At 49.0% G+C, this 17,039-nt stretch overlaps 1 protein-coding gene across 2 annotated transcripts in view; it reads left to right on the top strand.

Annotated features, from left to right (window-relative positions):
* The first annotated feature begins 435 nt into the window (after nucleotides 1-435).
* STXBP6 (syntaxin binding protein 6) overlaps nucleotides 436-17,039 on the top strand; it is a 283,065-nt gene continuing 266,461 nt past the window's right edge. Inside the window, exon 1 of one of the 2 annotated variants that reach the window (XM_062205343.1) lies at nucleotides 436-594. The gene's annotated coding sequence lies outside the window, so the exon portion shown is untranslated. The remainder of the gene's footprint in view (nucleotides 595-17,039) is intronic. The other variant, XM_062205344.1, reaches the window with a different exon arrangement.

Here is a 17,039-nt window from a genome sequence, read left to right on the forward strand (position 1 = left end):
CTTCCTGGTTGTGCTTTCGAATAGAGCCTTGCAGAGGGGCTCGCACAAGGAGCCCCCTCCTCTCCAGCCCACTAACTTCCCACTCCCCGAGAAACTCTGACCAGTTTTCCTCCTGCCCTTCGCTCAGGCGCTCCCGCCCCCGGCCCTGCTCGTCCCCTCCCCCTCGCCCCTCCAACGCCTCTCTAGGGAGCCCGGGGCTGCTCCCCGGACCCCCGCCGCAGCTCCTTGCCCCGGGCCAGGGCGCTCGGGCTCGCCCACGGCGCCACTGGGCATGCTCGGAGACGGCCGCGGGGGCAGGTTGGCTCCGCGGGCGCTCGCACTCGGCGGCGGGCCGGCGGACGCGCGGCTGCAGCGGGAGCTCGGGCGCCCGGAGTTGGAGTTGCCGGGAGTTTCCCGCCCCCCACGGCTCCCTCGGCGCGCGCGGCGACAGGAGCCGGCGCGGAAGCCGCCAGCCGGCGCGAGCCACCAGCGCCCGGGCGGGTCAGCTGTGTCCGGAGCCGGGCGCCCAAAGCGGGGCAGCCCCCAGGGAGGAGCCCCGGCGGCTGGGACGCGTGCCCTGCACTGGCACGACCCGGGCACCAGCCAGGCTGCACGGTAGGGCCGGGGCGTGGGGAGCCAGGCGGAGGCCAGGCCAGGGGGGCGATGCGGTTGCAGCCGCCGCGGATTTCGGGGCGCTGGCGCCCCGTCGGACGCGGCCGCCCAGGGCAGGGGCCAGGCTGTGGGGGCGGAAGGAGCAGGCGGGCGCCCGGAGAGATGCTTTAAGTTGGCGGGGAGCGGGAGAAGGGGCTCGCGCCCGGGCGCAGCTGCTTTGTGCGCGCGGAGGGGACTCGGGTCCCTGGTTCTCTCCAAACCTGGGACTGGCGTGTGGGCAGGACTGGGCAAAGCAGTTTTCTCCGGGAAAGTTGCGGATGGAGCCCTTCGGTCCGCACTGTCCCCGCCATAGGATGGGCCCTGCAGGTGTTGCCTGGAGGCCCCCCAGTGAGGAACTGAACGTGTCGCCGCACGCCTAGGTTGAGACCCCCCCTCCCTGCAGAAGTCCATGAATCACCCCGATCTTCGCGACCCCTGGCGTGTTCTAGGAAAATCTTTGCTGCCAAAGCTGTGGCGGGCTCTTGGGCGGCCGCTGCTCCCTGCCCCTAGGAAGCCTGGCCGCTTGCGATGCCCCCTCCCCACCTGCGACTTGGTCAAGGGCAGCGGGTTCCGAATTCGCACTTGGGGTGCGCGCCGGAATCCAGCCTCACACGCAGGGCGGACGAAGTGGCCGGAGTAGGTGGGTGGCCAGATAATCCCTCCAGCATTTCCCCAGAGCTACTGAGCCCCAGCACCTACCCGTTCATCTTAGCAGAAAACAGGACCTGGAGGGCCAGGCGAGAGTTTGGAATGGCAGAGTCTTTCCGAGGAGAAAGTGCCTGGGATGTGTCTACCGACCGTGGCTGCCGGCCCGAGGGCTTCCTAACGCACCCTCTCCCATTTCTCTTACTCTTTCTCAGGGACAGGGTGGGAAAGAATAGGGTCGGTGGGCCCACAGGGACGTCCACCTCGTCCCCTGCCTCCTAAGATCGCGTCTAGGCGACCCCAGGATCCTGGAACTGGCCTTGTGCAGATTGCAAAGGTCCAAAGCTGCTTCCCTTGGCTTCACTTTTTCCACTTCTTGTTTCGAGTTTTGGGGCTTTGCCTGCACACGAGTCAGAGCTGCGCTGGCGTAGCCCGGGTAGGGGGGTGGGGGTGGAGAAGCTTCGGCGAGGCAGTGAGCCGCTGTTCGCCTAGGAGGCTGCTAGTGGGAACCGGTCCAGAAATGATTATGCAGGCTAGAAATATGCCTCTTTTTTTCCCCTCCGTTTTGGCTGAGCACCTTGGCTTTGGGTTTATGTGTTAAGTTCTTAAAGGGGCACCCGCATGCTGCTCAAGTGCCGTGTTTCAGGGGCTCGCCATTTTTTGGTGCGTGTTTTTCTCTTTGCTTTTTTCTTGGGGTCATCTGCTCCAGGGCAGACTTCCAGATGTGGGACTCAGCCCTCACAGGCCGTGTGCACCGCACAGGTTCGAGGGTCAGACAGGCCCGAGGTCAGGGTATAGCTTCACAGCTGATGGACAAATCATCAACCACTCTGAAGTTCAGTTTTCCCTTCTGTGAAATGTGGTTAATTGCGGCCTTAGCCCCCTCCCAACGGCAGGCAGGGGTGTTGGGAGACTTGGTGTAGATAATGGGAATGAACGCGCTGTGAAAACTTGAAAGCACATTTGCATCTTAGGTATTGTCTCTGTGCTCCTTACTCAGATGTTTTTTCAGATGAACGGATCCTTAATTATAACGTCTGTGTTCTCACCTCTACCCACTCCTCATCAAGAGGTTTGGTTGCTAGGTCTTTGGAAATAGCTGTTTACAACCCTCCCTCCCCCATCCACCTGTCTTGATTTTAAGGGTTGGGACTCCAGCCCTTATATTTCTCTCAGGGAGGCTGCTGCTGTACATTAGGAGACCCCTGGGGCTTCCTTATCAATGTTCATGGTCCTGGGTCCCAAAGTTGAGGTCAGCAAGGCCTTAATTTGAGATCCATTGTTGGTGCAGTCAGCAGGCCCTGAGTTGGAGCTCTGATTTGGCCTCCAACAGTGACCTTGAACTGGGGACTCAGCATCTCCTTGGTGAAATCAGCCTATGAGATTAAAAGCCAGTGCCAGTTGGAGGCAGTAACAGGCTATGGTGTGTCACTCATTAATAAAAATTCAGTGGGCTCCGGAGCCGTCCCAGGTGGTGCACTTTGCCTAACCCAGGTGTGAGCATCAGACTCACAAGAGGGCTAGTGAAAGCACAGATTGTTAGATTACCCTGCTGAGTCTCAGATTCTCCAGATCTAGGAGACAGGGCTAAGAATTCGCATTTCTAACTAGTTCCAGATGATGCTAATACTGCTAGTCCGGGGGCCACGCCTGTAGAATCACTAATTTGTGGGATGAGACCATAGGCAGGTGAGGCTTGTTCTGAATCACCATTAATTCAGTAGCTCATATACAGGGACAGCAGGGTTTCTGGGCATTTTAGGAAGTTGCTTTAAGCATTTTTTTTATTCCAATACTTTTGCTTCTTACTGTTATCCTGTTTTGATAATTCTGATTGATCTTCAAATCAACACATTTTTACAAAAAATAGGATTCTCCCTTCTTTAAGGGTTTTTACTTATTTGAAAGGCAGAGCAAGAAAGAGATATCTTCCACTGGTTCACTCCCCAAATGGCCACAGCAGCCAGGTCTGGGCCAGACCAAGCCAGGAGCTCCATAGGGGTGTCCCACGTGAGTGGCAGGAACCCAGGTGTTTGGGTTCTGCTGCCTACTCAGGCACATTAACAGGAAACTAGATCAGAAACCAAATAATCAGGACTCAAACCAGTATTCCGATACGGGATGTTGGCTTCTCGAGAGGTGGCTTAGCCTGCTGTGCCACAGTGCCAGCCCCAGGATTCTCCATTGTTTAATTTTTATAATATTTACGCTATTTAAATCGACACTTAATAATTGTACATATTTCTGGGGTACAGTGTGCTAGTTCAGTGCAGGGATACAGTGTGTAATGGTCAGATGAGGGTAATTAGCATAGTCTTCCTTCAAACAGTCATCATTTCCTTGTATTGGGAACATCAAACCTCTCTCTGCAGTTCTGAAATATAAACATAGTTACCCAGCTGTGCTAGAGAACATCAGAAATTTCTCCTGAGCCGGCTAATCCTCCGCCTGCGGCGGCGCCGCCACCCCAGGTTCTAGTCCTGGTCCGGGCGCCGGATTTTGTCCTGGTTGCTCCTCTTCCAGTCCAGCTCTCTGTCATGGCCCAGGAAGGCAGTAGAGGATGGCCCAGGTGCTTGGGTCCCTGCACCCGCATGGGAGACCAGGAGAAGCACCTGGCTCCTGGCTTTGGATCAGCGCAGCGCCAGCTGCAGCAGCCATTTGAGGGGTGAACCAACGGAAGGCAGACTTTTCTCTCTCTAACTCTGCCTGTAAAAAAAAAAAGAAAATTCCTCCTCTGCCACTGCTCCCCTCTACCACTCACCATCATGTCTACCTCATTGCTGGTTTTCCTGAGTCTCTGGTTTCTAGAGCAGTCTTGGGTAAACTGAGATTGGTGTGCTTTATATTGATAAATCCAGCAGCTACTCTGTTTCCTTTCTTTGGGGACCTCAGACGTGTGTGAAGAGGAGATTGCCTGCAGTTCTGATGGTTGGAAACTTGTAGTCTTATGGACAACAGGTTGAATCACTTAGGAACAGATTTAAAAGGAATGTGTGGTGGTGTTTTCTCCGAATGACCAGCTGATCAAATCCCCGGACGAGTGTGAGGTATAGCTTATGTCAGCTGAGCCAAGGGGTCAGACCAGGCAAAAAGCCCTCCGTGCCTTGGTGACATTAGCAGTGGCTAAGGCTCTTCTACTCTTTAAGGAGGAGGAAGACTGGCTTTCAGGGGTAGCTGTGCAGGATCAGTGTGGTGCCCTATGGAGTTTAGCTTATCACTAAGTACTACTTAGACTCAACCCAATCTTAAGCTCTTCTTGTTCCTCCAGCCAAGGACCTGTGCTGAGAGTGCAGCATGACTTACTTTGACCATGTGGTCCTGTATTTTAATTTTTAAAGATTTATTTATTTGAAAGGCAGAGTTAGAGAGAGGCAGAGGCACAGAGAGCAAGCGGTCTTCTATCCGCTGGTTTGCTCCCCAAATGGCTGCAATGGCTAGAGCTGAGCTGGTCTGAAGCCAGGAGCCTGGAGCTTCCTCCAGGTCTAGCACATGGGTGCAGGGGCCCAAGTGCTTGGGCCATCCTCTACTGCTTTCCCAGGCCATAGAAGAGAGTTGAACACAAGCAGGGCAGCCAGGACTCAAACCGGTGCCCACATGGAATGCTTTACCTGCTATGCCACAACACCGGCCCCCTGTATTGTAATTTTTCTGATCACAGAGTCTTCCTGAGGTAACTTCCTAAAGAAGAAATAAAGTTTATATAATACGGCAGCCAGATGGACTTAATAAATGTAGGAGGAGGTCAGTCAGCACTTGAACGAGTTATAATACTATGTTATGTTGAACTATGTTATGGTGCCAATGGAATTCTAGCTGACTTTCATGTTTTATCTCAGCTTTCCCTTTGTGCTTTATTTTAGTGTTAAAATGATTAACACTAGAGAAACCTATCGGTAAATCAAAAGCCCATTCAAAAACTCAAGTGTATCACTTGACTGCTGTAGCAGATAAAACCACAAGACCAAACCTGTCTTCCTGACATTCATCAACGCTTGGCGAAGGAACAGCGTTTGACTTACAGTTCTTAAGAATCAGTAGCTAATTTAAATGATGTCTGCCACTTAATAAGTAGGGAACGTTCCAGTGTTAAAAATCTTTCCCAGAATTTGATGTTTATGTTTTGGGTGTTACCCTGACTTTTTGCTGCTGGGGTTTTTCCAATGTGAGGGAAGCCTCTTTCCTTATCACTGTTCACTTTTCCCAGCACTCAGTCACCTGAAATCCTTGTTACCTTTAATAAATCTATTGTGAGACAGTCATTCTTGTGCTTTATTCGTCTTTGGCCATCAGGGCTATTATTAATGGGTCACAGTGTCAAGGCCCATTCCTAGAATATTATTTTCAATCTTCCTTGAGAATGCTTTTATTTATTTATTTTTTGACAGGCAGAGTTAGAGACAGAGAGAAAGGTCTTCCTTCCATTTTTTCGTACCCCAAATGGCTGCTACGGCCGGCGCACTGCGCCAATCTGCAGCCAGGAGCCAGGCGCTTCCTCCTGGTCTCCCATGCGGGTGCAGGGACCCAAGCACTTGGGCCATCCTCCATTGCCTTCCCGGGCCACAGCAGAGAGCTGGACTGGAAGAGGAGCAACTGAGACAGAACCGGCGCCCCAACTAGGGCTAGAACTGGGGTGCCGGCACCGCAGGCGGAGGATTAGCCAAGTGAGCCGCGGCGCCGGCTGAGAATGCTTTTAAGCAGAAACCCTTGTTACACTGCACTAGCTCATTTGTAAGATACATTTTTCTTTCACCTTTCAGCATTTTCCAACTTCAGAAATCCACATGGGTCTTAAAAATCATGAACACATTTATGGTACAATTTCTGTGTTTTTTTTTTTTTTCTTTTTATATAACCTGGCATGTCAATGAGTGTCTGCCAACTGATGACATCCTAAAACAAAGGAAATTTAATTCCTTAATCCAGTAGGAAATATAATTTCTATTCAGTGCTGTCTAGCTGATAGAACTGAACAGCAATTGAATTAGCTCAGCAGTTCCCAGAGTTTATTGGAAGGATGCTGTTGGGGTGGGTGTTAGTAAGTGTGCTCTTGTGAAGGGCACCTCAATTCGGGAAGCCTTGCCTATTATTTCCCCTCTCATAGAGATTCTCAGTAGGCACAGCATCATATCAAAGACTGAGAAGTATTGCACTTTTCAGTATCAACAATAACAACCTGGTAGAATTTCAAGTAGTGTTTGTACACTGAACTTTGTGGTCTGTATGTGGTTTTATAATTGCATCCCTAAATTAGCACATGTCAGCAATTCTAGTATGTCATTTAACATGAGCTATGGATTGGGTTGGTGTTATCTAATATGTCCCTAAGTATAGGGACATTCATTGAATATGGATATTAAATAATTAATGAACTTGAGCAGTGGTTACTGTTTCTTCTTTTTTATTTCTAAGTAGAGAGAAAGGTTTTACTTGATGATTGTTAAGAAAGTCTCCAGGAAGGGGCTGGACTGTGATAAATGTAAGCGATGGTAGCATTTTTCTAGAGAAAATGAGTATTTTAGGTTGGTGGTATAATGGGGTAGGAGTATGAAGACTGCATATAAATAATTTTAAGAGCATATGAGGAAAGTTACTGAACCCAACACAATGCGACACTCAGTAAATCTCTGCTGGTGGCAGTCAAAAACATCGTCAGTGAATTCACAGACTCAGGAAGGAACTTAAGTAGCCGGTGAGTTCTGAGGACAGGCAGGCAAGCTGTGGCTAAGCAGGAGTACAGACACAGCACTCAAGAAGAAAGCAAGGAGGAGTGGATGGCGCAGAAAATGGGAATGGAATTACTCTTGGGTCTTTCCATCATAGTGGCTCCAGGTACAGAAGGATTCATTAAAATGTGGGCTTGGGTTAAAAAAAAAGGACGACGATTGGTAGAAGAGCTTCTGGCAAGAGGGCTCTTGATTGGCGTTACCAAAAACAAAACAAAACAAAAAAAAGCTAAAAGGCTTTTACAGCCCAATGATAATAAAAAGGCAAATAACCCAATTAAAAATAGGCAAAGCATTTGGATAGATATTCCTTAAAAGAAGATATACAAGTGCCAATAAGGATGTGAAAAGATGTTCAGCACATTAATCCTTAGGGAAACGCAAATCAAAACCATTGTGAGATGCCACTTTACATCCACCAGGATGGCTATGATTAAAAAAAAAAAAAAACAAAACAGGTAGTGACACATAGAGGATGTGGAGAAAGTGGGATCCTTGTTCTGTCCCTTGCTGATGTGACTGTAAAATAATGCAGTCATTTTAGAAAACACTTTGGCAGTTCCTCGACATGTTAAACATTGGCTACCTAATGACCAATTCCATGTTTAGATGTATACCCAAGAGAATTGAACACATGCCCATATTAAAAACTTGTATATGAATACTCATAGCAGCATTATTATTATTATTATTTTTTTGACAGGCAGAGTGGATGGTGAGAGAGAGAGAGACAGAGAGAAAGGTCTTCCTTTTTGCCGTTGGTTCACCCTCCAATGGCCGCTGCGGCCGGCACATCGCGCTGATCCGGAGCCAGGAGCCAGGTGCTTCTCCTGGTCTCCCATGTGGGTGCAGGGCCCAAGCATTTGGGCCATCCTCCACTGCACTCCCGGGACACAGCAGAGAGCTGGCCTGGAAGAGGGGCAACCGGGATAGAATCCGGCGCCCCAAGCGGGACTAGAACCCGGTGTGCCGGTGCCTAAAGGCAGAGGATTAGCCTGTTAAGCCACGGCGCCGGCCTCATAGCAGCATTATTAATAGCCAAAAAGTGGAAACAATCCAAATGCCCATCAGTGGATGAATGGATAGACAAAATGTGATCTATGCATACAATGGAAAGCCATTCAGCCACGAAAAGGATTGACGTTTTGTTCATGGGCCAACATGGATGTATCTTAAAAATGTGCTATGTGGAAGAAGTCAGGCACAAAGGGTCACATACCATGTGATCTCACTGGAAAATGTCCAGAATAGGAAAATCCACAGTGATGGACGTGGCTATGGGGAGTGACTGATGATGGGGGTAGGGTGATAAAAACATTCTGTCTGGCGTTAGATGGTGGCGATAGTTACACAAGTTAATGGGTACACTAAAGATCCTAAATCGTATACTTTACAAGGGTGAATTTTATGGTATATGAATGATATCAATTTTTCAAAATTGGAAGAAGGGACCAAAGGATTATTAAATTGGGTGGTGGTGAGAGGTGTCAGGAGTAAAGTGTCAGTTTTAAAAGGGCACTTCTTTGGAGGAAGGAAGACCTCTGGCTTATCTTTGGGTCTTCAGTGGTTCCCCCGTTACTTCCTCATCCAAAAGACCGTTCTCAGAAGTTTTGTTTCAAGTTGTTCCTGAGCCAGTGGGACAGTTTCCATGGCGAATGCCTTCTGGTCTCTGTTTTCTCCGTGTTTCTGGATTTCCCTCCGGAGACTCACTCCATATTTAGGCTTCCTTGTTGTGATCCACCAGAGGGCATGCTGACTGGGCAGCTTACGTTTAACTTCTCTCTTAACATTTGACTTGTGGTCGACATTTTACCATCATTCTGTGTTTTCTGTGTGGAACTCTTTCAAAACTACCCTCTTCTCTTTTTCAAAAATCTCTGTGTTCAAACAAAATTCCCATGGTCTTTAGCATTATGGTGAACATCAGTGCATTTGGGCCTGGGGTGTTCATTATGCAAAGTGAGGTTTAATACCACGGGGGATGAGGTGGTTGACCCGTGGGTAGAGACCCTTTCTTCTCTCCTCCTGCACAGGAAACTCCTGGGGGTCTTGTTGGGGTGCTGATTCCCATTCAGTAGGCCTGCGTTGAGTCTTGAGATCCTGCAGTTCTAACAAGTTCCCATGGATGCGGATGCTGTCATCCCGTGGGTTACACTTTGGGTGGAAGCTGATACAGCACAAGGAAGATGACTTTAGAATGGGACAGAGCTGAAAAGGGCTCCACCATGAACTTGTAGGACCATGCAAGCTAATTAACATATAGGCCACAGTGTTCTTGTCTGGAAGATCAAGGTAGGACTCAGCTCACAGAAATGTGCCAGCTGATGCACCCTGAATGCTAAATATTATTTGCCTTCTTCCTGCAAGGGCCAAGAACTCCATGAGGAGGATTAAGAAAAAAAAAAATATGTGGGCCGGCGCCGCGGCTCACTAGGCTAATCCTCCGCCTTGCGGCGCCGGCACACCGGGTTCTAGTCCCGGTCAGGGCACCAATCCTGTCCCAGTTGCCCCTCTTACAGGCCAGCTCTCTGCTGTGGCCAGGGAGTGCAGTGGAGGATGGCCCAAGTGTTTGGGCCCTGCACCCCATGGGAGACCAGGAGAAGCGCCTGGCTCCTGCCATCGGATCAGCGCGGTGCGCCGGCCGCAGCGCGCTACCGCGGCGGCCATTGGAGGGTGAACCAGCGGCAAAAGGAAGACCTTTCTCTCTGTCTCTCTCTCACTGTTCACTCTGCCTGTCAAAAAAAAAAAAAAAAAAAGTGGGAGAATGCCAATGGGAGGAGCTTTTTTTTTTTTTTTTGATTTGTGTGGGTTTGATTGGTGTGAGGACAGGTGCAGGAGAAGGGGGTATGGATTTTAATTTGCTTATTAGTTTTCAAATTACCATGGTTTGTGTGAAGTCCCTGCTGATCTCAGCTGAGTCCAGAGCATCTTCAGCGAAGGTGTTGGATCTCTACTCCGCCTTCCTGGAGGTGGTTCCTTTTTGACCAGGAGGAGGTGGTTCCCGAGCTGCTCAGTTGGTGCTGCAGGGCCTGGGTAGGGTGGAAGCTGCTGTTGGTCTTTGCTCACCTGGCTGCCATCCTCACTGGCTGATGAGTGTCTGACAGAAACGAGAGGAAATGGAGCTAAAAGTCACGCCACTGAGCTTTCAGGGATGAGTCTGAGAAAGCTGCCTCCCTGTTGGCTTCAGAAAATCTAAGCGTGAGTTAGTTTACCTTCCATGCATCTGTTCACCCTGGGAAAGTTGAAGTGAATTAGGCTAATGGGGAGCAGTTGGCTGTGATTCTGCTACCTGGAACCTGTGCCAGTTGTCCTCAGGAGCCAGAGCGCCCTCTGTTGTACTCAGGACTAGTGATAACTCCAGCAGGCCTGCCTGAAGCATGCAGTTGGCATGAGGGTGTATTGGGCTGCATGTAGGACGATTCACCTCTGTACAGTGAATCGATTGCTCTACAGACCTGGGCTAGGGCACTCATGTCCTCATAGCGTTCCACAGGGGAGATGGTGGCTTAATAACTTTTTGTCTGTTTCTGTATCCTTTAGCATCATTGGAGATGGGGGGAAATGAAAGATTGTGTTTACTTAATTAAGTTCAGGGATCCTTTTTGGCTTTCTTCTGGGAAGAAATACAGTGGTAGTGGTTAATGCTTAACTAGCAAAGACACAAGGGTAGTGAATCAAACTAACTTGTAGTCTGTATAGTTTGAAATTCATTGCTTTCCTAACGGTGGGAGTTCTGCCCTGTGGGGCCCTGTCCTGTTTTCTTTCTTGGATTGGCAAGTTTGGATCTTCAGTGCTTGATGACTTTGAAGAAAATGAAATTGCTCACTTTGTTACGATGCCAGGGCTGAGCATTTAAAGTGATGTTACAGCAGCTCACATAATCAATGATGAGATGTTTGGGTTGAAGCCTAAAACATGAGCCTCAATTGGACTTACTGTTCTTCCAGAAGGTAGAGGTGGAGGTGTGCTTTGCAAGTGGGAGTTCTCTGGTTTCCCAGGCCAGTGACCTGTGAACTCAATGTGCTGTGAACCAGTCACTTCTGTAACCACTGTCGGGCAGGCAAGCTTGGTCAGCGAAGAGATGTATCTGCAAGCTGTCTCTGTTCTTAGACTGCCTGGGAAGGTGTTGGCCCACACGCTCTAAGCCAGCTGTGCCTGGCGTCTGAGAAGTTAATATTATTCCCGAAGCATTTAATCCCCCATCATTAAATAGCAATAAGGAAGCTGCTTTGTTCTGAGAAGGAGCTGGAAGTGTAAAGCTAGGAGCTCTGGAAGGAAGTCTTTTAAAAAATCCATGTACAACTAGCACAATAATTTAAAAACCTCACCTTGAAGATAAAAGTTGGCAGGTTTATAAGGAGTTCCTCTCTCACAGTTCATTTATTGGGGAACAAGATATGAGATTTTCAGATCCTCTTCCGACACTGAGAACCACACATGCACTGATCTGTCTCGCCGTTTCTTTTGCAGACCTCAGACACCTTCCTTAGGAACAGCTCTTAGTCTCAGACCCCAGCAGGCTGAACTTCCCAGAGACCCCCGGGTCTGCGTGGCTCTGCGTGGCTCTGCGTGTCTGGCTGCTAGTGGAGAATCAATAAAAGGACAGCGAGCTGGGCCAGCTGCTTTTCTTCTGGGAGTCCCCTTCACTGTTAAGTTTTGCCCAATATATTGTGTTTTTGCTACTGACCGTGTACCTAAGGGTTGTTACGTGCTATCATAGCACGCGCTTCTGAGCACTTTAACATATGTGGATTCCTTTACTCCTGAAGGCAGACTGCCACAGTAGGCACTGCTACTTATCCCCATTCCACAACTGAGAAGCTGGGGAGAGAAGGGTCCAGTGACTCACCCAAGGTCCCACAGTGGCATGTGGCAGGCAGCCTTCCCATAGCTCCCTTTCTTGGCTTCAGCTCGCAACTGTCTCCTTTTTTTGATTGATTGAAACAAGATACACATTTTCTTCTTCCCTCCTGTCCATCTCCCTGGCTCCCTGTCTTCTTTCTGCCTGCTCCTAGGGTCCAGAAAAATGGGACTTGTGACAGGTATGTGAGCCTGGCCCGTCTGCATGGGCTCAGGCTTGGGCTGAAGCCATTCACACAGGGGCTGTTTGGGGTGAACTCCACCAGCCAGCGAAGGCCGAGACGTCCAGCCCTAGACCACTGTGTCAGATGACCTCAGTCAGTCACAAACCTTTCCATGGGAGTCACCTGTGTGTCCTGTTAAGCTGCAGATTCTGATGCTTGGGTCCGGGGTGAGGCCTGGGAGTCTGTGTTTCTAAGAGGCTTTTGGGAAATGACCAAGGCTAGCGTGCACCAAGGCTGTCGAGGAGCCCAGAGTCTGTGGGATGCCAGGCGTGGTACTACAAGTGTTGTGTCACCTGAAAAAGACCCAACCCCTAATCTGGAGCCAGAGAGAGGCATGAGACATCCAGACAGCAGCTAACTGCAAGTGGCGTGACGACAGCAGGAGGGTGAAGTCAGAATGAGAGAGAAGCTGGGAGAAAACTCGATGATCTCCAAATGAAGCGAGTGCCTTGTTCTCCCCGGGAGCCGCCATGTTGTAGAGTGACTCTGGTGGCACGGCTGTCAGAAGAGCCTCGAAGCTTCCTGTTTCACTTGAAATGTCATAAAGAACCCCCTAAGCCTCCTGGAAGTAACCCCTCAGGCTCCCCAGACTCTGCTTCAGTCTCGCCCAGTTCGCCCTGCTGGTCCTCCCCGTGCCGTTGCGTGTAACACCGTCGCAGGAACGGTTGGTGGCATGCCTAGTGCTGGTTTGCAGAGCGCTCTGGTGCTGTCTCCTTTGATTCTTAGGGTGACCCAGGCACTTTTTATAGATGTGTGGTGTATGGAGTCCGAGTCTCCCAGAGGGTGGGAACACGCCCTGTCTCCTGGTCTTGGGCTGGGCCGGCCTGCTGAACCGCATCAGTGCCAGCGGGCGCTTCACACGGTGTGTCCAGTTTGACTTTTCTCAGGAAGAGACATCCTGGTGGGTCTGCTTTTTCAAGAAATAACTGTGTTGAAGCACAACACATATACAGAAACTAGTAGAAATTTTGTGGGCACAGTTTAGTGACTTTTCGTGTTGTAAGAACACCCATTTAATCTTAACACAGATTAAGCAAGAAAGCCATGGAGGTATCCCCTAAATTTCCCTTGTGCTCCGCTCTGGTTACTTCTTCCTCTGTAGTAGCCAGTGTACAGACTTCCCACACTCTAGGTTGCTTTTGCCTAATTAAAACATCTTTTGAGAGAGAGAGAGAGACTGAGATACACACACACACACAGAAATATATATATATATATAGAGAGAGAGAGAGAGAGAGCGAGCGAGCTCCCATCTACAGCCTCATTCCCCCAATTCCTGCAATACCTGGGGCTGGGCTGGGGCCAGGATCACGATCCAGGTCTCCCACGTGGGTGGCAGGAACTCGGTTCCTTGAGCCGTCAGCACCACCTCTCAGGGTCTGCCTCCATGGGATGCTGGAGTCAGGAGAGTTAGCAGAAAACCAAGCCCACACATTCTGATGTGGGAAGTAGCGGGCTGCTTAATCAGCAAGCTAAATGCCTGCTCCCCACTTTTGCCTCATTTTGAGCTCTGTGTAAATGCACTTCTACTTTTATATTTTTGTGTCTGGTTTTTAAGTTTTGGTATTTATTTTTAATTGACAAAAATCATATGTTGTGTACAACATCATGTTTTGCCATGCATATGTATTACAGAATGACTAAATCAAGCTAGTTAACATACACATTACCTCACATACTTATTATTTATTTATGGTGAGAATGCTTGACATCTACTCTGTAAGCATTTTTCAAATATACGATGCATTGCTGCTACCTACGATCACCAAGTTATACAATGGGTCTCCGTAACTTGCTCTTCCCGACTGGGGCTGTATGTCCATTGAACAGCAGGTCTCACAGACCTCAGCTCCCCGCCCCTGAAAATCACCATTCTTCGCTCTGTGAAGTTCCTGTGTCTGACTTCTTTCCCTAGTTGATGTTTGGGAGGCTCATCCATATTGTGTGTGCAGCAGTAGTTTATGTATACGGTCCTGGGAAACAGCAAAAGACATTTCAGATTCTAGTCTAGTGAGCACGGAAGATGCTTCCTGGGTGACTTAAAAAAAAAAAAGAAAGCACTGTTTATAAGACTTGCCTGCAAAGGGATGGAACGTCCTTTCTCAGAGGAAGACGGAAGTTGGTAGCAGGGAGGGGAAAGGTGCGAATCCCATGATCTCTCTTAATCTGTACAGTAACCCAGAAGTATGTGTTCTTTTGAGTGTTTGCATTTTGTACGTGAAAAGCCAGAGGTTTAGAGAGGGAAAGGAGCGTGACTTGGGGTGAAGCCCAGATCTTCTGTCACCCCTGCCTTTCCCCGCCCTGCCCTTCCTTCCGGGGTTCAGGCTTCTGGACTCGGATTCTTCCTACACATGTGTGCCGGGGCCCTGGCTGCTCGTGGGAGCTTTTGAGGGCCCTGTGTTCTAGCCGTGTCCTGCCAGGACTCGTGGTCTGCTCTGTAGGTCTTGCTATCTAGACCTGCTGCTTTTTTTTCCTGACTGGGAGATGGTGACCCAGGAAATACTGCAAGATGTACTGATCGGTAATGTTTCTGTTGGAAATTATATTCTGTGTAGAAGATCATCTTTTTTGCATTGGAGACCTGAATAAAATCTGACCAGTAGTGGCCGAATGTTACTGACTTCTTTCATGCTCATTCATCCTGGATCTTAAGAGAAAAATCACCCCGTTAGTTTTTGCCGAGGCACAATGGGTTAATTTCTGGGGTGTAGTGAAGGCCTTCAGAAGTTATTCCTGGGAAGAATGCCCTGGGCAGTCGGCTTTCTGTTAGACTCTGGAGCATTGAACTACCCCTGAGGTGAGAGAGACCCAAGAGAGACACAGAAATTTACTTGGCCATCCCAAACCCTTCCTGGATCACACACCCCCAACAAGCTGTCGTCCTTATCTGAGATTGGGAATGTTGTCTAAAAGCTGAGCACGTAGGGAGCAGAACTGCTGTCTGTTCTTCTGGCTCAAAGTAAAGCAAAGAGGCCTCTGGATTTCTCTCGAGACTGCGCAGTTGAATGGTTTCTGTGTTTGGTGGTTTCCTTAACACCTTGAATCCTGCGCAGCCTTGGTTTTCAGGGTAGAACACTGGGTCCTGGGTGACCAGATAGCCAAATTTTATATACAAAGTAGAATTTTATTTCATTGCTTCTCACAGTTTTCCCTGGATAAGGTGAGATGCTTGAGGTTTTGTGAAAACCTCCTCTGGTAGGATACGCATTTTCATACCCAGTTCAATTCCTGTAGATGGTTGCAGAGCAGGTGGGAAGAGGTGCCGGTTACTATGGAGCAGCTGTCACCTAGGGTGTGAGTACCTGATGTGGCCGCCTAAACCACTTTCCTAGCAGATTATATGATCCTGTACACACCTGTAGCTTTTACGTGTCAGGGTTGGGCTTGGCGGGTGGATATTTTGACCCCATTCCTCACCTCCTGCCAAAAGAAGAAATATAAATCATGCTTTATGTTTTAAACTTTACTGAACTGTCTGGGACGCTGAGGAAACACAGGTGTACATTGTGATAGTAGTAACGAACCACCCACTTCCTTGTGTATTTAGAGGGTGTAACTGACTCTAGTTCCGGGATGTGTTAACTAGGATGTAGGTCAGGTCTCATTGTTGTCCCTGGCAGAGGTACAGTAAACACGTCTCCCTATAAATAGCTGTGTCACCTTACAGCAGGACTGGGGGACCTTTTTCTGCCAGGGGCCACTGGCCATACAGCATTATCAAGTTAAAAATTACCCCGCTATAGGTTTATTGGGTTCTGAGTCTTGCCTGTGAGTGCCTTGGCAGGGCCAGACCAAATGGTTTCACGGAGTGGACATTCTTCACCTCTGCTCCAGAGGTACTGCTGGCTAAAGATATTTTTTATTCTCTGAGACGTTTTTTAAGATTTGTGTTTAATAGGCCTCTTGGTTTGGGAATAGAGAACTCACTTCAATGAGTGCCTGAGGCTCCCTTAATGGGATAGTAATTGTGTTGAAAGTTGTGTACCTGTATTGTGCTGGCCACTGTGCTAGGACATTGTACAGATTTTTTCCAATTCTCTTAATTAGGTGCTGTTACTAACCGCATGTTGCAGAATCAGAAACCAAGGCTCAGAGAAGGTGTCCCTTGGTTACAGGATCACACAGCTCGTCATTGTGATTCTGGAATGAAGACTTGTGACTACCCCTGTGCTGTACCCCAGCAGTGAGCAGCTGGAGGGTGTGGTCAGGACCTGGGGCCGCTCCTGAGAAACTGGATATCAAAAGAGGGAAGATCAGACACTTATTAATGAGAAGTGTATCAGTATAGGTGACTCTTGCATGATAAATACGCTCAACGTATGAGAGGGATAGGGAAATTTTTTTGATAGGAAAATTAATTACAGCAGATTTTGAGAGGAAATTGATTCTTGAAGGAAAGAGATTCCATTGATTTTTTTTTTTAAAGATTTATTTTTATTTGAAAAAGAGAGGTGGAGACAGAGGTCTTCCATCCACTGGTTCACTTCCCAGATGGCCACAACGGAGCCAGATGGTCAGAGCTGCACCTATCTGAAGCCAGGAGCCAGGAGCTTCTTCCCGGTCTCCCACATGGGTGCAGGGGCCCAAGGTCTTGGGCCATCTTCCACTGCTCTCCCAGGCCATAACAGAGAGCTGGATCGGAAGAGGAGGAGGCCAGGGCTTTAACCCTCTGCGCCACAGCGCTGGCCCCTCCATTGACTTTTAAAAGAGAGGGTAAGCTACTCAGCTTCCTAAAAGGGTTCTGACCTGCATCCTGGAAGGGTTTATGCCAAGAGATTTGTACTCCCCAGCTAGTGGTCGGGAGCAGTTTCACCTGCACTAACTGTTGGAGTAGGTTTGTGGGTATTCCTCGAGCCTCCTTCTTCTGCCTTTATCTAAAGAAAAAAAAAATGCAGGGCAAAGTTCCTATGCAGAGCCCTACTTTTTCCCATGGCTGTTTCTGCCCTGGCTGGGGGGG

This window comes from Lepus europaeus, chromosome 11, assembly GCF_033115175.1.
Source record: "Lepus europaeus isolate LE1 chromosome 11, mLepTim1.pri, whole genome shotgun sequence".
In the NCBI taxonomy this organism is placed as follows: domain Eukaryota; kingdom Metazoa; phylum Chordata; class Mammalia; order Lagomorpha; family Leporidae; genus Lepus; species Lepus europaeus.